Source organism: Cygnus atratus, chromosome 12 (assembly GCF_013377495.2).
Source record: "Cygnus atratus isolate AKBS03 ecotype Queensland, Australia chromosome 12, CAtr_DNAZoo_HiC_assembly, whole genome shotgun sequence".
Lineage (NCBI taxonomy): Eukaryota > Metazoa > Chordata > Aves > Anseriformes > Anatidae > Cygnus > Cygnus atratus.
In genome coordinates, this window is record NC_066373.1 from 13,670,585 (window position 1) to 13,698,292 (window position 27,708).

A 27,708-nucleotide genomic window follows, 5' to 3' on the forward strand; every position below is an offset into this window, starting at 1 on the left:
GAGGAGGGGAGGCTCGCTGCTGGCCTTCGGCATAAATATTTCAGGCACCGTATGGGTCGTTTTCCTTAATGCTGCCGGGTCAGAGGCCCGCTGCTACCTGATGAGCAGCTGGTGTAAACCAGCATTGCTGCGCCGCCTCTCCTGCTGCCAGGCACTGATTTACACTAGATGAGGATGGGGTTTGTTTTTGGCTGCATCCCGATCTGCTTCTCCAGGACATTCTTCCATCTCTTCATTTTTAGCACTGGCATTAAGTATTTAGAGCATAAAATGACTAATTTGCCTCTCTGCAGCCGCTACATTTTGAGGCCATTTGGGAATTGCTGAAGTTATTTGCCACCTACAGCCCAGTGAGTTTATTAAAGAGATCTTACGTTTCTGTGGCCCTTCGTATCCCAAATAACTTTGCACAAACCGCTTATTTACCACGGAGCCATCACCGTACAAACAGCTGGGCCGCGGCCGCCGATGGTATTAAGGGCAGGGGCTGTGGATATCCAGGCAGGGCCTCGATACCATGCCTAAAGGTTTAGGACAAGAAGTGAGAAGACTGCTTTGCCGAACGAACAGCACCAAGCTCTCTCTTTCAGCTGGAGTCGCTCCAGTGCTGTTGGCTCTTCTAGAGCTCACAGACACCGTGCAGAATATTTAAGGAGGCAAAAAAGTAATCTGCACGCTTTGGATTTCGGCCAGGGTGCCGCTGTAAATGCTTCTCCTCTCTTGCAAGGAAGTGCCGTGGGCCTTTCAAAGGTCACGGGTGCTCGACTGATGGGTTTTGTGTCTCTCACACCGACACGGTGCCCCTCGTGGCGCAGGTAGGCCGAAGCCAACACCGAGCGCTAAGGCACCGGGCCTGTGGTGATGGGGCCTCACCGTGAGTGGAGGTGGCACGTCGGCCTTACGGCTGCTCTTTGCCCAGCACAACAAAATCCACCTGAAAGCTCTGTGGGTAGGGGTAACAAACTTCTGTGTAACCCAGCTTAACCCAGCTTCCCTCCAGGCTTGCGATTCCAGGTGCTGGTCCCTCCAAGTCCCGGCACCCTTCTCTGCCTGACTCCTCAGGCCGACAACACATGCCTTTATTTGCACTGGGTTTGTGGCATTTCCTGGCCCTTGCTGCACCTCAGCACGTTTTTTCTTCCTTTTTCTCTCTTTATTTTTATAAAAAGCTGCACAGAAACCCCTCCGACACCAGGGGCCTGTCAAACAACCAGCTGCAAAAAACCCACGCGCTCCCATAACCAAGAAACTCCCCCTACCAGCCTGCCAGGCCAGCCTGATGGACTCGTGATTTAATAAGCTCTTCCATTTTCATGTTAACTGTCCTCATCCCCCGAAAGGGTAATGAACACTGGCAGGATTTTTCTGTGTTCGTAAATATTTCCCTGCTGCTGCGTGCAGGCTGTTTTTGCCTTTCTGCGTAGCGGATGAAGATGGCTGCTCTGCCAGCTCGCCATGTAAATTTAATAGCATTCCGAAACCTCTGGCCTACATAAACGCGAACGTATTTCATCCAAGAGGAACCTGTTAGCGGAGGAGCGGCGTTGCTAAATCATTCAGAAGGTTATTGTTTGAAGTACACACAGTCAACAGTGTCTCGGCTATTACAGCTCCAAAAAGTAGAGGGAGGTGGAGGAAGGAACGCGTGGGGATCATGGAAACCTCTCTAAATGAAGGAGCTTATGCACTGAGATCAACGAGGTCTAAACGGGGCATTGCCAACCAGCAGGTCTGGCCCCGTGAGGATGGGCCAGCTGCAAGCAGCTCTACAAATTATTCACTGGCAATTGCTTTCTTGCCGCTGCCCTGACTTATTTACACTCTGAAAGATTTCTGAAGTGTGTTTATTTAAGAAAGATGAATCCGGAGGCTCTGGAAGGGGAGCGGAGCCTTCCGAAGAAATCCAGCCCCAGCACAGTACCGCTCGTTTCGCTCATTAACCCCTCCACGCGAGGAAGAGCCAGGGAGCGCACTAAGTGCTCATGCATTATGCATTAGCGCACCTCCTCACGAAATGCCGACTTGATGGAGGCTGGAGGTTAAGAGAGGCATTTCTGAGCCGTTCTCCGCTCCTTGGTGTCACGCTGGGAGATGGAGTGAGGTTGTGGGGGTGGGGAAAATCGGGGGAACGACAGCTCCTGCACCCAGACCCTGACTGTCCGAATGCGGATGGGAAGAGCTGCACGGTGCCTGACGGACGTGTGCTCCCCTGACGTCCATTGAAGCACAGCATGTTAACAGCTCTTAGCAAATTCAAGCATTTCAGCCCTCATTTAGTAAATTCCCCAATTTCCCCAAGAAGTTCTGTGTCATCAGTACATGAAAGCACCCAAATCCTCATCTTCAATGCTGTTAAGTAATGGGCTGTAATTCTAGGAACTGTGAGGACTTCAGAGAAGGCACCGGGTCCAAAAAGAGACTTGCACAGGCACTTCAATTCCTTACCAAGCTTGTAAAGCAGTGGTTGGCAGAGCCCTGAGTTTCTAAGCTGTTTTCAGTCATTTAATTGGTGATGCAACTGTGTATATCTGCATCTCTGTCCTTTTACTCTTTGCTGATTCATCTGTTCCCCAAGCAAATGTTGAAAATGAATTTGCTTTTTTTACACCTGCAAATTGCAGAAGCAAATGAACTGCCTGCGCAAGTGCTGTATTTTAAGATGCCAACCCAATCTCTGGGAGGGCATAATTAGGCAGATGTTTATCTGCCCCTAACGAGTTGGGCTCACACAGCAGCGAGCTGTAAGGGCTAAACCTGCCCACCCTGTGGAAGTATCCTTCAGTAACCCCACCTGCATTTCAGAGCCTCCCACAAGGGACATCATTGTCCTGGCTCTGGAGCAATGCATCTAAGGCTGACTTAGCCACCTGCGGCTCGCTTCTGCCCTCATCCACGCTAGCTTAATGCAGGGGTGGAATCAGCAGGGGCCTCAGCTGAGGAAGAAAAGCACTACAGATGACATACAGGTACGTGATCTGTACGGACTAGAAGCACTACAGATGACATATAGGTATGTGATCTCTGTGGATGTGCAGTGACAAAAAGCTGCCTTCTTTGCAAACTCAGAGGACAGCCCTACTTAGTTATACACGGTTTGTCCGATGCAAGAAACATTTGGTGCTCTGCCTGCTCCTGGAGCAGCCCGGGGAAGGCAATGCCACATGGCTTGGCTTTTGACCAAGCCCCAGGTAAGCCATTGTCTTATTGTTGCTTTGCTCCTGCCCGTGATGCTGCTCGGCCCCTTGGGACACCAAAGGGTTAGGGCCCATCTTGTTTCCACCTAAGTTCAGCTGCATGTGTAATTAATGGGGGTGCTTAGTCCCAGCAGCTCTGCAGCTCTTGTACAGGCACCTTTGACTCCACTTGGGTTTCCCAAGCTCTGGAACTAGAGCAGCACGTACTCACTTTTATGAGGAGTGAAATATGTCTCCTACTGCTCAGCACTCCGAGTTTTGACTTTTGGCAACAGGCTTTCAGATTCCGATAATTCTCATGCATTGCAAGGTGGCAAAGCTCTTAAAAACACAATTTAATTTTGGTCTCATTGCTGATCAGCCCAGTGGGAATTCTGACTTAATCAAACTTTAATGTTTTCCTTGTAAATTTCAGAAAAAGTCAGTAATTGGTCTGGTAATTGAATTTTCAGATCATGTATCAAAGGAATAATGTCATGCATGGGATAAGCAGCAGTCTGCCTCTGGAAGCCCAAACATCTGAAATGGAAAATTCTGCAGAATTTAGATAAAGATGTGAGTATACTGCTGTAGAGCTAAGAATAGACCGTATTATTTATATCGTCAAAGGAAGCGGTTGAAATCACAGAGATCTTCAGAGAGTAAAGATGCTCAGACAGTTATGCACAGGAATCGTGTTCATGGAGCTGAAGTGGAAAGCTACTGACGTCCCAGCACAGGCATGCCAGTCCCAGCGGGTCCAACAGACCAGGCTGCATTTCACGCCACAGAGAAATGTCAGCCTTCTCCCTCCTGCAAGACACACCCAGGGTACCTTCCAAGTACCCAAGCAGACAGGAGGGAGTAACTCACCTTCTGCAGAAATATTTTGTGCTCCATCGGGTGCGCCTCCACCATGCCCGAGTCCCAAAGCGCTGCATTTGCCCTGTGTCTCTGACAGAGAGCTTTGTTGCAGAGACTCGTTAGCGTTTTCCCATTGGGTTGTTCTCCAGGTCTAGGCCTTTTCAGAAGTTGCCTTCTGACTAGATCAAAAAATGAAGCAGCTAGTGGGAAAAATTCTAAGCATCCTTTTAATTAAGAATATAATAGAATAGAGGCCTCATAGCCATAACACATGACTGTGTTTCTCTGAAGTTCACATACTTCAAGAACTGTGCCCCTCTCTCCTGGGACTATGACAGCAACACTCAGCTTTTCCTGTCCTTCAGATGCTTTCAAGCTCAGAAGCCTTTCCACAAGTACAATAAATGCCCGCTTTTAATCCTTGCTTAATTTTTCCCTTTTCTCCTCAGCACGTTTCTTGTTTCTTCACTGATGTTTTCTGCCTTCCCCTCTTGTTCTCCATCTTTCCAGTCGAAGCTGAGCATCTCCAACCCTGAAGAATATTTGGATGGCGAGGGTCCTGCTTCTTCTCTCTGAGTCTGCAACTCCAGTGGCCCTGGTGAAATTGCTCCTGTTTACACTGGCATGCAGCAGAGGAGAAGGAGAGACCAGAAATCTGCTCATCTGCTCCTCCTTTTTCCCTGTGACACCTCTCCTCCAACAAGGCAAGGCAAAAAGGCACTGGAGCAGGTTGCCCAGAGAGGATGGGGATGCCCCATCCCTGGAGGTGTTCAAGGCCAGGCTGGATGGGGCCTTGGCCACCCTGATCTAGTGGGTGGCATCCCTGCCTATGACAGGGGGGTTGAAACTGGGTGGTCTTTAAGGTCCCTCCCAACCCGACCCATTCAATAAAAATAAAAAATATAATTACAATAAAAAAGGCTAGGCGAGGTGAAGGCTGAGCATGCCCTGCCCACCTGCAGGACTGGGAGACAGATGCTTGGTAAGAAGCAGGCGTGCAGCCCTCTGAGATCCTCGGGTGCCAGATGAAGGTACCCACCTTCCTGTGGGAGAGTTGCTCAAGCTAATTCAGCCTTCTTTCACCTTTTTTTTTTTTTTGACACTAGATGTCTATTCAGCTTTGCCAATCCTGTGTCCATCAGAGCCAACGGGATGCTTGAGTTTCTCCTCTGTGGCGTGACAAGTAGAAGTTACATCTGTTTTTGCAAAACGAATGTGTCACCAGATTTTGGCAGGTGGTTCTCTCCCTGTCTCATTTAGACAGTATCAAATTCTGTCACTTAAGCAGTATCAAATGTTTTCATTACAATAATGACAAAATATTCTCCTTTAATTTCTTCCTTTCACTTTAATTTTCCTCTCACCTCCACTTATCAGCTAGTATTGCTCCTTGCCGTGCAGCAAAAAGGAAGACATGCAAAGCGTTCTGCTCAGCTTTTCACTGTCAAAAATTTCCGCAGACTCAATTTCTCTGAAAATTGGGGGATTTTGAGAAAGCTGCATTTTTAGAAAGAAAATTACTTTCAGGGAAATAAATAAAATTGGCCAGAGTGCACGTGCTGGCATTAGCTCAGCTCCTTCCATCTTGGTGAAGGGGAGTAGTTCTTAAATTCACTCGTATGAATGCGCAGGGGGAAAAAAAAAGGCTCTGATTTGTTTTGATGATTAAACCCTCCAAAAATATCAGTTTCCTGCTCATCATTCAGAGCATGTTCATGTCAGATGGCAACAAGAGGGAAAGTTTATCCCTGAAACCGGCTACCTCCAGCTGCAAGGGCCACTTGCCACCTCTGGGCTTGGTGGTCATTCCCACCCTGAGCGCAAAAGCTATGGCAAGGTGGAAGGGTTGGTCACATTTGTGGACACATTCATCTTCAGATCCATAAATGCCTTTGTTTCCTGTAGGTAGCTGTTTGTTTTTAGCTCCTTCTGTTAGGAACAGCAGAAATTATGTGCTAATGATCCACGAGGTGGCTTTTGCCCGACAGCATGCATGGAAGCAGCAACAAGGATCTCAGGTACTCTCACCCTGACGGTGGAGATCCAAGTGCAGCACTTGTGCAGTGTTGCTGTGGGGACAAGAAGCAACCCCTGGCTTCATCCTTTAGTGTTGTGATGGTGATGTCTCCTAGCACGTCACTGGGAAGGAACCAGGTCCTGCTTCCCTCACCTGGGGACCAGAGCAGTGCCTGGACACGAGACTGAAGGCAGCCACCCATTGTGGGGGGGACAGAAGTCAGTCTTTCACCCTCTCACATGCACGCACACACTTTCAAGGCCAGGCAGGTCTAACGCTTCTAAATTTTTAAACCAGTTGTCCAGATGTTCCTGTCACTTCCCTGGTACTTGGCAAGGTTTCATGTCACTGGAGCAGCTCCTGCTCTGCACTGTGCGGGTGGACCAAGTCCTCTGAAACCATTTTGTTTTGCACAACAGTTCTCCTGAAGGCAGCATGAGTGACTCCTTTTTGAGTAAAACTCTAGCAGATTACTCTCCCCCCATACTGCAGCTTCAGAAAGGTCAAAGCATCAGCATCAGCAGCGGATCTTTCTCAATGGGTCCAAGCTAGACAAATGTCTGCAGTTCCTAAGAGGCTCAGCCAACGAGAGAAAGGACACAACAAGATGCTTCTACTGCATTTCAAGTGTGGGACAGGCGAAATGAAAGGACTCTGGTGGGCTCACAGTCCTCCTCGAAGGAGGAGAGCGGAGGCTCGGGGCTGGAGAGCCCCCGCTCCCTGTCAGTGCCAGGCTCTGTGGGGAGGGCAGGGGTGGTCACATCGATCTGAGCACTGCGTGGGGGGACAGTGAGGGTGGCGTCCCCTTCTGCTCGGGAGTGCTGACGGAAACCCAGCCTAAGAGGAAGCTCCAAAAGAGATGAGAAAGCTACTGACATGTAGGTGGTTCGGAGGTGATGACAAAGAAGCAGCGGAGGGAATGGGGGCTCCCGGTGGCACCTAACTTTCTGGAGTGAGATGTGAAACATCACACCCCGGGCAGCACCAGGGATATAGCTGTGCCCTGAGCCAGCTCTTCCCCCATGCAATTCCCACAGCAATTTTCTTTTCCAAGAAAATGTCAGGGGAATAGGCTGCGATACCCTAAGTTGTCGCTGTTCCTCTGACGTTGCTGTGGGGCCTGATAGCTATAAACTCTCCAAGTTACTGGGCAGTGCACATCCCGGGGAGTGCTACTGGGTGCATCCCCCCATGGCACGCCTGCCCCAGGACCAAAAGCTCATGCAAAAGCCACGTGCAAAGACACACCTTGCACAAAAACAGCGCCAGGTCTACCTTCAAGCACCTTTAAGGCTTATTAGAAGGAATAGTGTGGTTTTGCAATGGAAAAAGCAGAAGAACAAGGGTTAACCAAACAGATGTCTGCTGTAGCAGCACTGACAGGGCAGCAGAAGCAAGCTGGACAGTGAGGGTGGGATTTAGGAATTATATCTCTGAGCATCCTCGGGCTCCCAAGCAGAAACAGCTGCAGCTAGTCTCTGCTGAAAGATGCTGTCAGATATTTGGGGCCCAGCCTTACCAGGGAGCTCTTCTTCAGGTGATTACACAGCCAGTACTACTCATCTGCTAATGATCTTCTGCTAATGATGGTGAGCAGAGCCACATAAACGGAGGCACCGGTGCACCCGAAGGGCTTTTGCACTGGGGATGGGGGAGGGCAGGATGTGGGAGAGCTGAGCGAATGCAGGGGAATGCTTTAGGAGGCACCTCTCTCTCTCTGTCTCTGTCAACTCAAGAGCTTTGTGTACTCAAGACAATAAGTCGTGTTAAAATGCAGCAATTAGGGCATCTAAGAAAATCCATACTCTGCTTGCTTTAAGGGGCTTCTGACAAGCAATACCAGGAGATTAGCAGAACTCAACAGGGCTCTGAAGCTCCCGATAGCAGTTATTTTCTTTATGATGGAGCTGTTGATATGCAACCAAGAGTTGGAGGGATACAGCTGATGTCTTCTTTCTTTCCCTTCACTGTCATCTTTCTCTTTTGATCCTCTGAGGCTCTATCTGCATTCAACAGACCCTTCAAAATAGTCATCTGCCTAGGTCTGGAGAGGAAAAAATGCCCATTTCCTAAGTGTTACACAAGCTATCTGCCCCCAGCTGATTCTCCCTGCAACCTGATGACTCTTCTCCAGCCAGATGTTTGTCTGGAGGCTACAAACACCTGCTCTGCCTCAAAAACAGCTCCAGCAACTCCCCCCAACACGTCAGAAGACAGCGAATTGAACAGCAGACAGACCTCCTCTCAAGGGGAAAACTTTTCTGGGAAGCAGAGGATGGTTTATACACACGAGAGACTGCTTAATTTTCTACTTGTTGATGGCCACAGGCACATTAGTTTCCTGAGCCATGCCCTCAGTTCCCAGCAGGGCTCATGGGCTGGGATCCATCCCATAGCATCACCTCCCATAGCTGAAGCCATCAGCTATGCTGGGCTTTGCGCCGTCTCTGAAAGCAGACCCAGGCCACAGCTTTGAGACTACAAAACTAATTTTTTAAGTCTTCGACACTTTTCTTTGAGAGAGAAAGGATTTCTATCACCTTCACAATAAAGGCTCTCCCTGGCTCTGGCTCAACTGCTTGGGAGTCGCAGCAATATAGGAGGTCCTTCTGATTTTAGGGTTCCGGTAACTGAGAGCAGTTAAGCATAACTCAGACAGTTAAGCACAAACTCAGACAGGCAGAAGAGGGAAATCCAGGAGGTGTGAAATCTAAGCCCTAGTTTTTTTATTAAGGCTCTTAAAGAAGAGGAAAACGACAAATTGTACTTTAAACTGGAGGCTGGACCCTTGGAGGCTCCTTCAAGTTTGACTTCTGAACACCTTTATTTCTCTTTGCAGCTAGGTTTTGCTCTTATTTACACTATTCCTATCTTGCTTTGTGTATGTGCAATTTTCCTGCTCACCTTCTGGACATGTGAACCTGTCGTACCATCCTGCAAGGTGTCCCTGCTGTGCTCTAAAGCTGTTCAGCAACCTACTGGCCAGATCTAGCCAAAAAAAACCTCCATCAGACAACCCTGCTACAAAGCCCGAGAGTGCCCGTAAGTGCTATGGGGAGCGTGCAAGAAACAGGAGATTTCCAACCCTACTGTGCCCTACCTTAAGATGTCGATTTGGGGTGAAAGCCCCCAAATAAAGCTTAGTTGCATAAAGCATCAAAAGCTTCCAGGTTTGTTCAGGGGCAGAGCTGGTACTGGCTGATTCAAAACCCAAATGTTTCCCAGACCGCACAGCGTTACACAGGCTGGTGGATTTGAAATCCACGTACCAGGAGTTCCCAGCTGAACTATAAAAGCTCATAACTTTTAAAATTTGCAAGGTTGCTCTCCTCGTGATGCCTGTGTATCAGCAAAGTGAGGCTTGAAGACTTGGTATTGAATCACTGGAAGGCAGAACGTGTTCTGGAACACTGGGAAAGTTCACAGCTCCAAACCACCCCGACCCCTGTGACTCAGGGTGCGTGTAAGCACTGTACAAAATTTCACATTAAGGTCAAATTCAGAAGCAGAAGATTCCAGCATTACAAAAAATGACTTGAAACAGTTCAGAGGAGTAACGGGAAGCTGAGTCTTGGCTGAAAGATGCCCGACATCTTCAAAGGTGGGAGAATCTTAGTATTCTCCCTGACAGGCCTCATTTCTACTCATGTAATGAAATGGAAGTGCTGAGCTGGCAAGGTTTGGAGTACAGACAAATTTCCTACCGAACTAACGAAGCTCTTGATAACCTGGGCCTGCCAATTCTCTGTTTGGATGCTCAGAGACTTTGGCATCCAACATCAAGCAGAGGACCTTGAAGATGTTAGCAGCGACCCTGTGGACTACCAGTGTGGACTGTCCCATGTAGACCACTCACGCTGACAGAAAATCCCACGTTTCTGGTCTGTCAAACATGTTTCAAGTTCCCAAGCTAGGATAGCAAAGGCAAAAGGGGACGAGAAAAGGTTATGAGCTGGGGAGCACAAGACACAGCGAGGTGGATCCAGGCACAAGACGAGTCAGAGCCGAGTACTGTCTGACTTCGCAGTCCTCTGAGTGTAAGGAACACTCTGCTGCATTTGTTCTCTCCCTGCCAGCCTGGCATAAGACCAAATTAAAACTAGAGAATATTTTTTGCTATGCAATGTTTTTCCTCTGAACCCATCCCACAGGATGTTACAGGTATCAGCCACGGATACCTAATATAATCAAGAGAAAAAGCACTGGAATGAAGCTTCAAGCAGAGCTCAGGCAAGCAAAGCTTACGGCAGATGGGGATGGCCACTGGATACTTGGGCAGCCTGATGTGGTTGACCTCACTGGGAAGATGACTGAGAAAAGAAGAGATACTATAGGGCAGGAAGGGAAAAGAATTAGCAAGGGAAGTTTATTGTCTGCTTATGCACATGCAAGGCTTAGGTGAAAACACAGAATTTAAGTTTGTCTGCCTCACTCTTCATTATCAGACAGGCTGTTGCCTCACCTTACTCAACATACAAAATCTCTCTTGGGGGTAACTTTCACAAAACACTTATTTTTTCTATCAATTTTTGCTACATCAATTGCTTTCCCCATGAGCTAAAACTGATGCTTATGATTACGCTTGCAAATGTCAAAGTTCTCCAAGAATCAACACAGACCCACATTTACCTGAGAAGCAGGCTATTTTAAAATCTTTTGCAGGAAAGAAAAATCCATGCTTAGGCAAAAAATATATTTAAATAGCAGTTTGCTTGGCGTCATTATCACAAATACAAAAACATGTGGGGACTTCTTTTGTGTGCTGAATATTTCATTCAGTCCTGCAGTGCAGTGACTCCCTAAACCTTTAGTGATCTGAGATCTGCTTTTGAGGCACTAATTTGCTGTTGCCATGACATTGTTAATGTCTGAATTGCTTTTTTTAACCACTCTTCTTTTTTTTCAATCTCTTGCAGAGGCATTCTGAAACAGTGGGCATGAGATGATCTTGTGGAACAGCCTGTGTGTCCTCAAAAACAACAGAACGGTGTTCACTTTTACAAGCTGGATGGATGATACAACCCGGATGGATGGATGATTACAGCCCTGACATGATAGGTTTTTAACTGCAGAAACCACAACGAACATACCTGACCTAGTCAAAATAGTTTTGGCTTTGGGTGTAGGGGGTGAGAAGTGGGGAACTATTTCATCTGCCTTTTTTTTTTTTAAACAGTGACATTCAGAAAAAAAATGTCACTAAATAAGCAAAATTCATTGCTTCCTTATGCCTAACTGGGCTTCCAGAGTGAGCAGAGTGAAAAGAATGGCATTACATTGCTTGGCAGTCAGTTTATTAACATACTTGCCTCCCATATCCAACTTGGAATGGAGAAATCTCTGTCAAAGGCAGCTTTAGCAGAACAGCATCGCTTGCTTGGGAAACCCTTTTTGCAGGAGATGGACTTCCTTGAATGGGATAATCCCTTCCAGTCACCCGGCAACTTAACCATACAGCAGCCTTTACTGTTCAGGGGTTTAAAGAGGACTTTTTCAGGTGTTCTGAAGAATGGCTCTCCTTAGCTCACCCTTGATAGGGGTCAGTCCTTCCCCCTGATCCAGCCTACCTGGATGTGCACATCAAGCAGAGCCTGAGATCAGTTGCTGCCCATGCTTACTCTTACAACACAGATGGGTTCCCTTAACGGCCTGGCCAGATGTAGAATCATAGAATCCTCGAATAAATAAGGTTGGAAAAGACCTTCAAGATCATCTGATCCAACCATCCCCCTGCTACCAATGTCACCTACTAAACCATGTAGTCGGAGTCTTTTCAATCCCATCTCCGTGCTGGGGTGCTGCTGGGTATCACCCCTGCTGATTTACAGCCTAGTGGGCAAAAACTCTTCTACTACTGGGCTTTCTCAAGTCAAAGATATGCTTTCCGTTCAGTAGGAAGGAACGGGTCTGTAAGTGTTAGGCCTTTTGGGGCCATGCAGAGTGCAAAGCGCCACTTAAAACCTAATAACCCGTAATGGCTTTGAATATTTCCTTGCTTCAGTCTCAGTTTTTATAGGTGTATCTGGAAATAAATAGTGCTCTTGGAACATGCTAACAGTGACATCTGAGTATTTCCAGGAACGTACACTATAAAAATGTCTGCCCACCACTGAACGGAACAGAGATCGACATTTCAGATAACAAACAAATGCCTTTGATTTTCTCCCTGTGCCAAGGAACACTGATACTGTCTCTGTCTCCTGGGCATTCTTCAACGTGCCTCATTAGGACGTTATGAAATGTTGCTCTATTTGTTCTGTTGTAAAGTAGCAAAACAAGCCTTGGGGCCAGGTTGACTTCAGCGGAGCCGGCTGGATTTACACAGGCTGAGGATCTGACCTCTGCAGGGATGCTTGTGCCGATCGGCTGCAGTGGGGAGGGCTGATGGAAGAGGGAGGAAAGACGATCCCCTGGCAGCTCCTCGCTGTTTGCTTCTCTCCAGACAGCTCAGCTAAGGAAGGCCCTAACTTAGGGCCGCTGCTCTCTTTATGGAGGAGCTTGGCAAGACAAATTCTGCCATGTTAACACACATCTGCAGGATCTGAAAGGCTTCATTCAGTCTTTAAGGGAGAGGTGGAGGCAATGGCAGACACGGAGCACTTTCAGAAACTTTCCTCCCCAAACTGGAGCTCTTAAGCTACAGTTAGCTGAGAAGAACTCCCTGAAAGTATCACAGGGACTCTGTAGTCCTACTCTGTTTTTTCCCCCTACAAATACCAGGGAAATGTGGTTTTGTTTTTGATTTTAATAAACATGTTCAAAAAGCGTAACAGCACCACATTTAAACATGCATGGCAGAACCTTCTGCAGCAAATTTTGCCAGCATGTTTAACAACTTCTTAGAGTTCACACCTATTAAGTTGGCTTTTAATGAGTCAAACCGGATATGTGATCTGCACACACAAGGTGAGAAGTAGTATGCACATAGTCAGTTAAAGTAACGTGCAGAATTGGCCCGCACCTCCTCTGCAAGTGCCCATGTCAGTGTGTTAATGGGTGATGTCTAGTCCTGCCCTGTGCTCCTCCAGTGGCTGTTTGCTTAACCACTGTCCAGTTACCCTCAGGATCTTTCCCTCTATAATGAATAATCTCCAAGTTGAAGTGGTAAAGGCCTATTTCCATTTTTAGAGATCTGAATGCCAGCCACGAACTGAGATGCAGATTGCTATGGAGATCTACCAAATATGGACTCCTGAAAATTCAGGCCTTTCGCAAAGGTCAGAAGTGACTGGGATTGCAGAAAAATTTTCTAGCCTGGCAATCTTGCTCTAAGTTGCCATGCTTTGGACTAAGTGACCCCTGACGTCGGACAGAGCTTTAACAGTGTCTTTTAATCCTAGATGTTGGGATGTTTCCACGTGAACCCACATCAGCTCTAAGGGCAAATGAGGGCTGCACATAATTGCTGGCTTCAAACCCTTGAAGAGCTCTCCCTACATGACATAGGTAACGCAAAATTTTAAAGTACTGAGATGGAGCAAATTAGAGTGGAGGGAAGGAGGACTGTAGTTCCAACGTCTAATTAGAAAGCACTGTGAATTATACACTTTTTTGGTTATAAATAGGACAGCTGGGTAGACCAAGAGTAAGTTGCTTCTTGAGATCTGGTGATGTACTAAAGGATCCGTGCTCCCACTGCGTTGCCAGAGCCCTTGGAGGTCTTCCTGCCTCAGAGCCTGGAAGGCAAAGACTGGAGTTTCTCCAGTTCCACAAGCAAGAATCAAGTCTTTCAGCTTATGTTTTCTTCAGGGCATAGATGAAAGGTTTGTTGACAACAAAGAGCTGCTTTTGCTGTGAGCCCATCTGCCAGCCTACACCTGCTACATCCCCTTACCCCCACCTACAGACAGGGCTGAGGGATCCAGTAGGCCCGGCCCAGGCTTTCTGCTCATGACGGGCACGGCTCCGCTGCCCCTTACAGGCCTCGGGCCTGAGCGGGAGTTTGAGCAAAATGGGGCAAACGGAGATGGTGGCAGCAGCAGGACCTCACTGTGTAGATGACAGAGGTTTAGTGTAGCCTACAAACACAACCTGCCTTCCTCCACCTACACACCAGTGTGGGAATGGCTCTGGTGAGGCAGGTATCTTGGGCACCGCGTGGCTCCAGCCTCCCTGGCCTGACGTTTGAAGGAGGCAGGCTCGCTCCTTCAGAGACACGATGGCAACGTGCAGCCACAGAGGAACTGCCCGCTAACCCTTCTGGCACCGCTGTCTCTTTGCTCAAGAAGATCTGCTTTTGAATGGACGCCCTGAGAGTTACTCTGTGCTCCCATCTCAGTCCCCCGAGGGCACTTCTGTGAGACACACCAATTTGCTTTGACATTTAATAAACTGCTCTATTTTTAATTTTGTTTCTTACTCGCCAATTAGAGCGCCTTGCTGCCATGGGAACGGAAGGACATCAATAAAAGAATGTGAACAACAGATTTGTGTGACACCCAGGAACTCAGGTGGCAAAAAGACCAGGGTCCCACTTGCTCCTTCTGTGCGGGGTGGCTCCGTTGGTCTGTCTGGCTGTGCCACGAGGGCGGCAGGGCCCTTCTGTTTTGACTGGGTATGAGAGAGAGAAAAAGCACCAGCAGGACTGTTGGGATTTCCTTCCTGACAGCTCATCTTAGGGGATGGAAAAGGAATCATAACTCCAGATAAAAAGTCTTGGGCAGCGTATTCTGAATGAAAAACTTTTCACCTCTTTAAAAGAGGTGTTGGCCACAAAGCCTGTGCGTTCAGGCCGTGCTGGCAGGGAGTGCTACGGCGCCGCTGTCTCTCCGCAGAGGGGCACTGCAGCATTTTGAAGCCCGGGGATGATGAAGGCTTGGTGGTGAGGATGGTCCACGTGAGCCATCTGCCCTCTTGGGTTGCTCTCTGCCACGCTGTATGTCATATCTGCAGAGGCAGAGCCTGCTCTTGGAAACATGCCATTCCCAGCGATAAGTCGCTGCCTTTCGGATGGGACAGCTTTAGCCCTGGTTATTTCGGCCTGTCCCAGTTGAAAGCTTGACTTCTGGATGAAAGCAATAGCTATTCGCAGAGCTAGGAGAGTACATGCAGATCTGACCTTTAGAACAACCTTTTGCAGTTGTGGAGATGCTACTTTTATCGTGTCATTACTTGATATCCTTTTTAGCATTCAGCTAGAAGTTACCGCCCCTTTCTTTCCTGTAAGAGCTGGAAAGAGCTTTCTAAGGAGCTTTGGTGGTGGTCCTGCGCGTGAAATTGGACATCCTCTCCTTCCACACATCAAACACTTCATTCCGCCACTTCTAGAATATGACCATCTGGATTTAGGTCCGAGGCACTGCCTCAGGTGCCCTGGCTTTCCAGCTGTAACTCTGGGTGTGTGCACAAAGGTGCTGGCAGTTCAGCTGGCTGCTTCACAGGCCGTCCTGCTGCCTGCTTCAAACCCAGCTGTGCCTTCGAGTAAGCCACAACAGAGGCCAAGGGCAGCATGGCGAGGAAGAAACAAAGCAAAGCCAGCACCACCCCACCCTACCTGAGCAGACCTCAGCCTTTAGCCTGACAATGTTCCCTCTCTGCTAGATGAGCACAAAAAGAACGCAGCTCAGTTGGAAATGGTCCTGGTACCATTAAGCCTCCTTCGTGGCATTCACTGCAGCGATCTGACCAGTAACTGCTGGCAACTGGGACAGGCTCTGAACCAGGAATTGCATAACCACTACAAAGGGAAATCTGATTTTTCTGGCTCAAGCAACTTGCAGGACTAATTCTTCCTGATCCCAGGCACCACACTACAGCTTCTTACAGGAAAGGGCTTATACCGGTGTGCTGGTACTGCCTGATGTGTCTTACAGGGTCTGTAAGGGCTGCTGGGGAGCACATCTGTTTACAGCTGGAATTTAACTGACCAAAACCTAGTACTTTGCACTGGGCTCAGTCCCTGAGCTCCTTTCTCTTCCTAAAGGGTCACTGAAGACTCACTGGCACTGGAACAAATTCCCAGGGACATCTTGGAGGGTTTCAAGGCGAGTTAGATAATGATAGTGTACAGCGATAGGCCTCCCCTCCCCACCAGCCCTCGCTGTTTATTTCCTGCACACTTGTCCAACGCAAAGTTGATGGCAGAGGAGAAAAGGGGCATTGTGCAATAGCCTGTCCACTCCTTCAATCCTCACTGCTCTTAGACGGGCCCGGATAAACGAAGCTGAAAATGCGTGCTGACAAGCAGCATGACCCAAGAACTATGGGGTCTCGCCTGCCCAGGATTTCAGGGGCCTGAAGATCAGCAGAGGAAAGGCAGCTTCCAGCACAGAGGGGATTCCTGCTGCCAGCTCTGTCCTCACCATCGTACTTTTTCCAGACAGAGACATTAGCTCGCTCCTTGCCTCACGGAGCAGCGGTGCCGAGAGAAGGACCACCAGGGATGTCTGCGGGCAGCGGTGGCAGCACCTGCCCAGGGCCAGCCTTGCACACCCTGCAGCTCCTCTGGGAAGAAGGGAGCCAGAAAAGGGTGCCTGCCTGAGCGAGGTGGCTCTCGAGGTGATTCAGTGTGCTAAAACGGCTGTGCCAACAGCCCACGGCCGCGAAACAAGCAGAGGTGTAGTTTGGGCCCAGCTGCTCTTGGTTTCTGAAACCTCACGGCCAAGAGCCCGCCTCGGTTTTTGGCCCTGATGCTGAAATTGCTCCGAGTGCTGATGCTGGGGATAAGTTTCGAGCTGCCGGCACACAATTCAGGGCTCTAGGGTCAGGATTTTCTTGTGTATGCACACTTTTTGCCTGGATCCAACAAACACATACTAGATGCTCGTCTCTTAGTCCGCAACGCCCTGAAGAGCTGCTGAGCCAAAGACAGCTCTGCAGAGCCTCGCATGCTGCTGCAAATCATCCTATAGCCTTCCCAGAGACTTTGCTTTTGGAGTGGAAGTTGAAGAAATGAGGATTTTTGCCTACTCACTCATCACAAGACCAGCCTGAACTTGGCTCATGATCCACCATCACGCTGCATATGGTTTTTTGAGTCTAGGTACATTTTTTGCCTCTGGAGTGCATCAAATAAAGCAGCCTGCAATAGCAGCACACATACACCACCCTCGGGCAGCAGGCTTAACCCCCTGCAGTTTCCCAGGTAGAGGAGCTCACAGGTAGAAGCGAGCAAGGGAGGACCCAGCACGAGGCAGCAATGGAGAGAAGCAGAGCTTGAACTTGTCGACAAAACCCAAGTGACTTGTGAGGGGTTACCAGCAAGGAAAATAAGCGAGGCTGCACTAAAACAAAGGTCTGTGTAAATCTGAGGGACTCAAGCAAGGGCAGCCCGAATATCACCACGTGGAAACCTTTGCGTGCCTCATAAATACAGCAGTGGGTCTTGGCAAGAGAAAATCTTTACTAAGCCTATCGTACCAATAGCAGAAGAGAGAAGAGGCCAAAAGGAGAAAAAAGGCCAGAAGAAAAATGGCTTCAAGATCTTTGGATAAGGTGCTAATGCTCTTTGAACCAGGGCTGGAGGGAGGCCATTCCCCCACCAGAGGAGGGACACACCACGTAGCAGCTATTTGGCTACATGCTACAGATGAGGCCAGAGCACAGAATACATTAATCTAACAATGCCCGAGGAGAGTTTGCTGCATGAATAACGATTACTGAAACTGAAATTCGGTGAGGAAAACCTAACCCAAAAATCCCCTGGTTTTGGCATCCACAAAAATGTCACGCTGCGCCTCCAGACAGGTTGTGTTGCCAAAACCTGTGCTGCCTACAAGAAAAAAAAAAAAAAAGCAGAAATGTTATGAAATGGAGGAGGAAGGAATGGAGACAAGACCTGGTTCTCCCTTGGAAGAAACTAACTCATAACTTCACAGGATGAAATCAAACTTGCTGGACTGAGACTACTGGGATCTCTTCCTTCTCAGCAAAAAAAAATTCCATTGTTGCCTGGAATAGCATCTACCAGTTCTAAAAGCTCTCATTATTTTAAATAAAAACTCAATAAAATTGGCAAACGAAACATTCTCCTGGCCTCAGAAAATGCTCTCTGCTTCTCCATCGCTGCCTCCTGTTGCAAGGCTTTGATTGCCACAGACGGACGTGCACGGGTGGGGACCTGGGATGAGCCATGCCCCAAAGGGAGCCAAACAACAAGTAATTGTATTCAACGCATGGCCCAACAGCCCAGATACCTGACCAACATCTGGAATGCATATCCAGCAAGAAGAACTGGATGAATAACCCCCTTCCTGCAAAGGAACACACATCTCAGGGATGGTTTCACACTGCGAAGAGGTGGGATTGTGAACGGTTGGGCTTCCAGGAGGACAACCACTGAGCTAACTGGAGCACACGAGGTCTCCTGGGGGAGTTTCTGTGGATGACTTGGCTCTCCATTCCCGTGATCTTGGCATAAATCAAGAGTTATTGCTCTACAATCAACGGAGTTAATCTTGTCTTACATCGGTCCATGGGAAAATGAAGAGTTAATTGTAAATGGCTGACCTAGGGGAATTATTTGTTATAGGAAGAAAAGTATCTAGCAACAGCCACGCCATCAGTACAGACATAATGTGCTGCAAACCAGGGACTCCTACAGCCCTGGAAAATGAAGGAAATGGGTTTAAAGCCAAGGGTTTTGACTCTCTTTGGCCGTAAGGCACTGCCAGCATCAGCTCCCGAGCAGGCTGGGACACTCGGGCGGGATGCACTGCATTGCCCCGAGCGCCACGGCTGCAGACCTCGCTGTGGAAGGATGGGGCGTCCTCTGCCCCCAGCCACCAGCTATCAAAAAACCTAAGCGGACAGGGGCTGATTCCTGTCTGCTGTGCCTTTTTCTGCACAGTTTCCAGCTCTGTCTTTGACCACAAGGTTAAACATTGCCACGGTGCAAAATGACACTGTTTCACAGCAGCTCTGGGGGCTTTGTTGTTTCTGATCTCCATGTGGAGATGGATTCTTCCCTTCCTTTGAATGAAACGCGGGGAACTCCTGCCTTGACTTGTGCTGAGTCAGTCCTGCCTGGGTGAACAGCGTATCTGGGAGCCGTGTGGGTCCTGTTGCCTTCCAGCCAGCTAGAGGTCTTCACACTTTACTCAGCAGATGAGGCTCGTGTCAAAGCAGTAATATTAGCTGTTACGTGAGCTCCCGTATGGTGTCTTTAACCAGTTATTACTAATGTACACAATGCTGATTAACAGCCTCAGTAAAACCTGTGTGCAGGCAATAAACTCCTCACGTGTGGCAGACCCCGCGCGTCGTCTTCCACCTTCCACAAGATGTATGTGGTGCAGTTCGAGGTCCCATCACCTCCTCCCAGCAGACAGCAGCCGTCCCCACGGTGGCTGTAGGAGCCCCTGCCCAAGCTTGCTCTTGCAGGGACAGGTTTCCCCTCTAGCAGGAGCAGGGTGGTGTGGGGTGCCAATGCACATTTTAATTTCCTGCGTGCTCAAGGGCAGAGCGTCGGCTGGAGCTCCTGTCTCTTTGCCTCAACGGTTTGGCGCAGTTCCCCTGTTCGGAAGGATGGGATCTCACAGCCACAGGCCATGAGATGGCTCTACCACTCCACTCTGCCCAACCTGTCGAGGTTAATCTCGGCATGCGAAGGGACTGGGCTGTCACCAAGGTCTCCCCGTGCCTGGCCGAGGGGCAGGCACCCACCAGGCTGACAAAAGTCTGGGAGGGCAAGATGGGAGTGACAGCTCTGCCTTCTGCAGGGACTTGCATGGGGACAGTCACGGCTGGTTCCTGGCTCAACAGGGCTGCCTGGGGACTCTACAGGGGACAGGACAGGACATCGTGCCCGACCTCCCCTGTCCCGGTGGCACTGGCACAGAAGGAGCAGGATGACTGGGGTTACTGCGGGAGGAGCCGGAGCTGCCCCATCCCTCCTCCAGGCACAGCAGGGTGGCTGCCCTGGCTCTCCTCCCTCCTCCTTTCCCCTCCCATCCCAAGCCCAGCCTGCCCGTGCTGCTGAGAAGCCCCAAGCTGTTTCGGAGCAAAGCCTGTGCCACCCCTCACTGTGATCCCTGAATAAACATCAAATGGCAGAGCCGAGGGAGAGGTCCCTTCCCAAGACATTTGCTGTATGCCTTTTTGTGAGTTACGCACCAGAGATCTCTTAAAGGCCAGGGATGCCCTGCATAAATGTTTTCATTTTACATCTGGAGACATTCAAATAATAGGAACATCATAGAAAGCATTTGGAAAACAAATATTTTAAATGGTGCTCTAAAACCGGTGAGTAAGCAGCGTGACTCAGCAGCGCTTCCCAACACTTCCCAGAAGAGATGGAAATAAATCCACTTAATAACTGACACGTATTGGAAATGTGCTGAGTAGTTTGTAGTTATCTGAGGTTGCTGCTGGGAGAAGTGACTTGCAAACACACCTGAAGAGAGCACCCTGCCTGCGTGGGGCACGCAGAGGCCATGGCCAGATGCAGCCTGAACTTCAGTCACAAACACGGGGGCGGCATTCTGGAAGGATTTGAGCGAGTGCTTCATCACCCATAGGGTCAGAAACACATAAAGCATCTCCAAAGCTGCTACCGTGGTGCATGTTAAACCTCAGTGCCTCAGCTCTGCAGTACACGAAATAGCTACCCATAGTTTTTGTTCTCGTGTGCAGGTCTTTCAATCCCTTTATGGACAGAAAGGCTCTAGAGAAGGACAAACAGCATCTCACGGCGCTCACTGACACCAGACGCTAACCAGGGCAAGGTTACCGTGAAATGCAGCCTGGCCAGGCTGTGCCACCCTCCAGGTGGCAGCTGCTGGTGCCATGGCCTCACCCAGCCTCGATGGGCTGTGCTCCAGAAAGCCATACAGAGGCTGCACAGCTTCTGCGCTTCTGCTGCTGAGCGCTGAGGCCTCTGCAGAGCCGAGGGGTGCGGAGGCAGACCTGGCAGTGCAGCTCCAACACGTCTCAACCTTGCCGCGGGAGAAGGGCAGCATCTGCTCGCCAGCCTGTGCTCCACCTGCTTCTAGTCCAGCCGCACTCTGCCTTCTCTCTGCCTTCCTTCCCTTTCCCCACCACAAAACGAAGCCCTAAAGACCCCATTTGTCCCAGCACCAGTAGGAACCACACAGGAAATGCTTCCACTTGTCTAGTAGCAGCTTCAGAGCCCCGAATGGCTCACACAGCTCCCACAAGCTGGGGCCTCTCCCTGCCGTAACCTCAGCCCCCTCCAGGCCCCCAGCCTGTGGAGGAGGCTCCTGGAGGCAGGGCCCAGGAGCTGCGAGGAAGCCCCTGGCAGGCAGCGAGGACATTTTCATCCTCCTGGGGACTCTGCTCCAGCTGTGCTTTTCTGCCCAATCTTTTCTGAATGACTCCCCTTTTGTGTTGTCCCATTGTGACCCCTTCCAGAGTCTCTCGGAGAAGCCATCTCCAACCAGCACCCTGTGGAAATGGAAAGCAGTGCCATGCCGCCCATTAACCCAACGCCTGTGTCACAATCCTGCAGCTCCTTCAGCCTCTCCTGTGTGACGAGTGCTTCCCTGCCACATAACCTCAATGGCAGCACTAACTGCGGCTGCATTTGAATAACAAATCTCACAAGGGAAGGCTGGCAGCCCTTTTTCCAAGGGAACAGGTTTTTTTTTCCCCTTCTTTTCAAACTAAAAATACTCCCTGCATCATCCAAAAAAACCCTATCAAACACACAAAGCTTGTCGGGGAAAAATACATCACCTTCTGGGTGAAAAGAGAGCGCCTGCAGGCAAGGAACAGGAACGACGAGCCTCCCTACAGCATGGGCTCTGCGTTTCCACAGGGGGACAGGGATGCCGTACAGCGCTGGGGGCCACGGGGCTCCTTCTCAATTACACCCGATGGAGTAGTAGTGTTCTTCACTACCCAGAAATCAAGCCTAAAATGGCAGCTGAAAGCAGAAGCACCAGAAACAAAACAGCTCCAAAGATGGGCTTGCACCTGAAGACTTTGTGTTTCCACCAGCCGGGGACTGAACAACATCAGGCGACTTCACCTGAATGTTTTCTCCTGCTGGCTAGCTGAAGAGGAAGGCAATACTTATAATTTAGAAACCACCTTTTGGGGATTTCTTATTTTTATTCCCCCACACAAATGTCCTCACGCCACTCTTAGCCCTCCACATTTTAATTCCCAAAGGGCTGGGTGGCCCTTCAAGAGTGGGTTGTCCTGACCTCTTCTGATGGCACGGACAGAAAAGGGGAAGTACTATGTGTCCGAGCCTGTGTCCGGCTGAAATTCCCTTTCCTGGCATCTGTGACCAATGCCTTGTCCTCTCACTGTCTCACTGTATATCCCTGGGAAGACTCGGGCACCCTTTTCTTTAAAACCCTCTCTAGGTGGTGAAAGATGTGATTAGATGCAATCTAGTGGTTGGCGTTGGAGCTAGACAACTGTGGTCTCTTTCTTATCAGCGATCCCCTGAGACATCTCTTTCCCTCTGTTTTTCTTCAAAAGAAAATTAAAAGGCTAATTTTAATTGATGGCATCTGTTCTGGTCACTGGTTTGATAGCATGAGCCATAAAGCTAAGCTCAGATTGGAATGCAGCATGGGAGAAGGTGTCAGCAGTGTGCAGTGTCTGGCTGATGCCAAGCGCTCGCCAAAGAAACAGATCTGAATGGCATTTTGAGGTGTGATTGCATCAATTCTTCTCATCTGCCTCACTTAGACAGGATGCTGAAGTGGATCAAAACACTTTTTTTTCCCCCTAGAAATGTGTTTCTTAGGAACAGGTTTCCAAGTGCGGAGGGATTGGCAGAAGGGGTGAACACCTATCACGTCCCATCCCCCGACTGCTGCCCATTCACCACCACTGCGCCAGCCCACGGTTTCAGGGAGACTCCAAAAAGCAGACCCGGTGTTTACTTTTGCGTGAGGATGAACACATCGCCATGACAACACGACAGATATTATCCCGAAGCAGGCCCCAAACCATTGCATCGAGTGCTCAGCAAGGCAGCGCCTTCCCTGCGATGCACGTTTCCAACTCGCTACGTGCCTGCCGCCCACTCCCCCCTGCCTCCTGCCGGCTCCATTTCACAAGGCCTTTTTTCACTCTTTAGGAATTTTAACTAAAAATACGCATGCTGGGCCACTCTGGGGAAGTAAAGGGGAAAGGAAATTTTGGTTTTTAGGGCTCTGGTGGTGATCGATTGTCTTGTAGGGGCAGGGAGGTTGGTTGATACTGCTGCTGGGTGTAGCAGTTTCTTGCTTGCCCCGAGCACCTGGCTTTTTGCACTGCCATTACATCTTCTAGGCTATTTCTGCTCGAGTTCCCATCCCTCCCCTTCTCCTCAGAGCTGGTATCATCACCCTCCCTCACAAACTCAGGATTTCTTCCCCTGTCTGTGGCAGAGCGGGGTTCTGACTCTTGTTTATTGCTACTACTGCCGCCCTATAAATAACTGCAAGGCAGGCGGTGCCAGACCTAAGGTCGCATTTCAGCCTTGAATGAATTGCCAGTTTTCTATTGTAATTACCCAGGTTGGAAAGGAGGACAGATTGACAAACTTAGCCTAAGTAAACTCTACACGAAGACTTGGCAACCTCCATCTCTACAACCTGCTTATTTAATTGGAGGGCTCTTCTAGGCCAAATTCTGTCTGCGAGAGCGACCCGTGATGTGTTTATAGCCATGGTACAAGCTTATTTTGTCTCCACTCTAAATGCTATCTATTAGTAGCATGACTACAGAGAAACAGACACCGGTTCTGGGGCGATCCTTCTTGCTGTATGAAGAGCATCACGTATTATTGACTGGATGGCCACGACTCAGGCTGGCAGCAGCACGGAGCCAAGCCATGCTGCTGCAGCAAAGCAAAGCGAAGCGAAGCAAAGCAAAGTGAAGGGAAGCGAAGCAAAGTGAAGCGAAGCAAAGTGAAGCGAAGCAAAGCGAAGCGAAGCAAAGCAAAGCGAGGTCTCCCAGGTCCAGCCATGTGTCTCTGCTGGTACGGCCGGGCTCCTGCAGTGATGGGTGGGTCTGACCCCGTAAGAGGCAGAGGGAAGCCATGGAAGTAGATGGCTTCAGGCTCTTTTGGTGCAAAGGGCTATCATAAACCGTATTCATACTCTGCTCTATCTTTACTGTGGTCATTTACTATGGCAAGATTTTGTATTTTCAGGGTGTCAAGGGACTAGAAGGTGGCGAAGGAGGAAAATACATCAGAGGGATATGGAAGACAGAGCTTCTGGCTACAGAGCCTCCAGCAGAGTTTGCACTGGGCTTTGTGCTCTCTTTCTTTCTCCCCCACCCTCATTTTGCAGCACTGATTCCCAATACATGGGCCACCTCAGCCAACAACAACAAGCCTGCCTTGAATGAGCCAACCATCTCCCCGGCAACAAGGCAGGCTGCGAAAATAACAAGTGCTTTCCTTTTCGTTTCATTTTTCCCACCTCTCGAGAAATGCCCTGCCTTTTATTTGTCCCCACTGCTCAAAAACGTGAACGACGGTAACTGAAATACACCTCGTGGAGGGACGAAGAGGGGGCGTGCGAGAAAGGTGGCTTTGGCCTTAATGTAGGAACCCAACAGATCTTTAAGCGTTAGAGAAGGACAGGCTGAAGCATTTGCCTGGTGCTGTTTCAGTGTTGAGCCCATCAGACCCAGCACCACAGGAACCAGGAACGGGCTGTGCATGCTGCAGGGCATGCAGCAAGCAAGCAGGCTTCAGCTGCTGCTGGACATCCAGGCGAACGCTGATGACCAGGCACAATCAACACTTCGGTTACGTTCCCATCGCTGACACCGGCTGTCTGGGCGCAGGCTGGGGGCAGCTCCAGCACACATGGCTCCCCGTGCCAGCCAGCTCAGCTGGGTTGTTTGATTGCTTTAAACAGATTAAAAATGAACCACTTATTTATTTTTTTACATCACTAACTGATATTTTAAAATGTCACACCTATATGTCTCCCCTTAGCTCCACAGTACAGGAGTTAGACGTATAAAACATAAGGCCGCTGCAGACACATTTTGCTACAAAGCCTGAAAGGAAAAAAAAAATCCCCATAGAAAATTTTTAACACTTCAGCCGCTTTGTAGTTTTCCCTTTCACAGCTGAAGCAGAGACATTTCCAGACTCCCACTGGGAAAAAAAATTCAATTTTAAGGCCATTTCCTGCCACCTCCCAAGCCCTGGGCCTGTGAACCTGCCACCACCTCAGGTGTTTGTATCTGATCCCTGCGACTGATACTGGGATTCTCTGTTGAGTAATTATAGAACAATTTCAGCCTATTTCTGTCTGGTTTATGCTAATATCAACACACTCTACAGTTGGTTTTGTAGCCTTCATGGATTCACTTGCTCTGTGCTAGGCAGGGAGGGAGGACAGAGCGCCGATGGCCCAGAAGTTGAGGGACACCTCCAGGCCTCCCGCAGGCCCTATCTCCTCAGGGACTGCTCTTTTAACCCCCTGACTGTTTGTGGCATGTGAAAAGGTTTGTGGCATAGCACTGACACAGCTTTTCTGGAGGAGTTTCAGATGGACGCTCTGGGCTGTGCACCGGTGGCAACGTGACGTGTGATGGCAGGATGTGCTCCATCTGCCCGCACAGGGTAAGGAATGAGGACCTGGACATTGCCTGCAGACCATGAACCTTTCACCAGGCAGACAGAAGGGCGGAAAGAAAGCTTGTTCCCAGAGCAAGGACCACGTATAAAAGTGAAATCCTACACGCAGATTGTTTTGTCCCGAACCTGGGGACAGGTCCTTATCGGCAGAGCAGGTCAGGGAGACCTGAAGCGTCTGCTTTTTGTGATTAATTCTGTCTTTTTATCTCGTATTTCCTATCTTCATCGCCTTTTGACTGACAGAAGCAAAGAGATTTAGCCTGGACTCTTCCCCTAGCCTTTCACTTCCATTAGACTAAATACTGGAGGCATAATTAAGGGCAGCAGAAAAAGGAGACGAGCGAGAGAGGATTTGGTTATTTTACCTCAATAACAAAAGTACAAATCGTCCAATTCACACTTATTACGTAGGGGAGGGTGAGGTGGTTTTTTCCCTCGCTCCGAACATTGTCAGCATGCCATTCTGAAGGAATAAAGGAGGAGATACATCTCCTGTGAAGTCTTGGGGGGGGAAAGCTCTAAGAACCGAACAGAGCCTGGAGAAAACCTGTCCCGGGGCCATGTCCCCTCTGTCCCTGCTGCTGAACAGGGGTCGGAGCAGCCCAGCTCCAGCTCCGCTTTGCTGAAGCCTGTTCTCCTGGGGGCTTAAGTGATGAGCAGGGAAAATCCCCCACAAAAAGATTTGCATTGGAAACCCTTGGCCGGGGAATGTCTTTTAAAATAGAAAAGCTCTGCTTGAAAAGGGATGAACTGTGTAGCATAATACTCAACAAATCGCCTGTTTAATGGCCTCTCTTTATAGCAGCTGTGTATTAATAACAAAAGCAGGGGAGCAGAAGCCACGCATTTCTTTGCAAGATTAAAATAAATAGTATTTCCTACTAATACCAGCAACTTTCTGTGGAGGTTGACTAAAAGAAAGGAGCAAGTGTAAGCCCACAGCCTGAGAGGCCATTTCTTGGTTTCTTTCCTCTCCATCTGCTGCTGGATGAAGGAGTATTAAGTCTGTGAAGGGAGAAGACACTCTGAGTCCCCCCCTCCCAGGCCGCTGTGGGATTGACAGTGAAGATCTGAAGATCTGTACTGCTATAAAGCTTAAGTTGAAATATGAGTGGTTCATGCCAGATATATGGCGAAACACATGGGGACACTAAAACAGGGGTGTAGGCTGCCCAAAGAGGCCGTGCAGTCTCCATCCTTGGGGGATTTCAGACCCGACTAGATAAAGCCCTGAGCAACCTTGGGCTGACGTCAGAGCTTACCTTGCCTGCTCAGGAGCTTGGGCCAGATGCCTCCTGAGGTCCTCTCTAGCCTGAATTCCCATATGATCCTACGAACATTTGGCATCTTTTCCATAGGAATATGAATGGACGTGACATTTCACGCAGCCCAGAACTCCATCTCTCATTCCTGGCAGCCCTGATAACAGCTCTCCCACTCCATGCCCCCTGCTTCGCCAGGCCTGACACTGAAGCAATGCTGAGTTTCCTTCCTTAGAATTAGGGCTTCAGGCATTACAAAAAGAAAAGAAAATTTACAATTTAAAGCTGTCTGCCACAGACTGTTTATCAGACATGGAGAATGATTTGTTTCTGTTTTCCTGGACATAGGTTTTTAGCTGAGACAAGATACGTTGCCTTGCTGAGAGCTGAGTCACTGAGTAATCAACAGATTAATGTAGTCAGTTTGAAAGCCATCAGCATTAGTTCTCGGCAAGCTCACAAGAACTCCATTATTGTATCATCATTGCATTTGGGATGAAAAAGTCTCCAGGATTTAGAGTTCCTGTGGGAAAAATCCCTAGATGCAAAGAAATCCAAATGCCCCTTTGCGATTGGGAGAAATAAAGTACCTCTTTATACAGTAACACCACAGCAGGATTTTGGCATCCTTTCCACTGAATGCTTTTATTATCAACCCTTAGATAAGGAGTTTGGGGTATGTAATACATCTGTCATTTGATAGCTACCTAAAAATAGTTATGATAAACTCAGTGGCATACAGGACTTTGCTTCTACCAGGTCTTCAATCTGAAATTATTTTATTTCCAGTGAAGCCAACTAGTTTTACTTTCTGCAAAAAGAGTGGTCTTGACTTCCCTAGAGCTCTGTGTTTCTTCATGTGGTCTTGCTTTGATCCACAAAGGCAAA

At 49.0% G+C, this 27,708-nt stretch overlaps 1 protein-coding gene across 1 annotated transcript in view; it reads right to left on the reverse strand.

The window, feature by feature from the left end:
- Positions 1–27,708, reverse strand: part of GNAO1 (G protein subunit alpha o1) — a 124,817-nt gene that overhangs the window by 52,310 nt on the left and 44,799 nt on the right. The gene's annotated exons all lie outside the window — the stretch shown is intronic.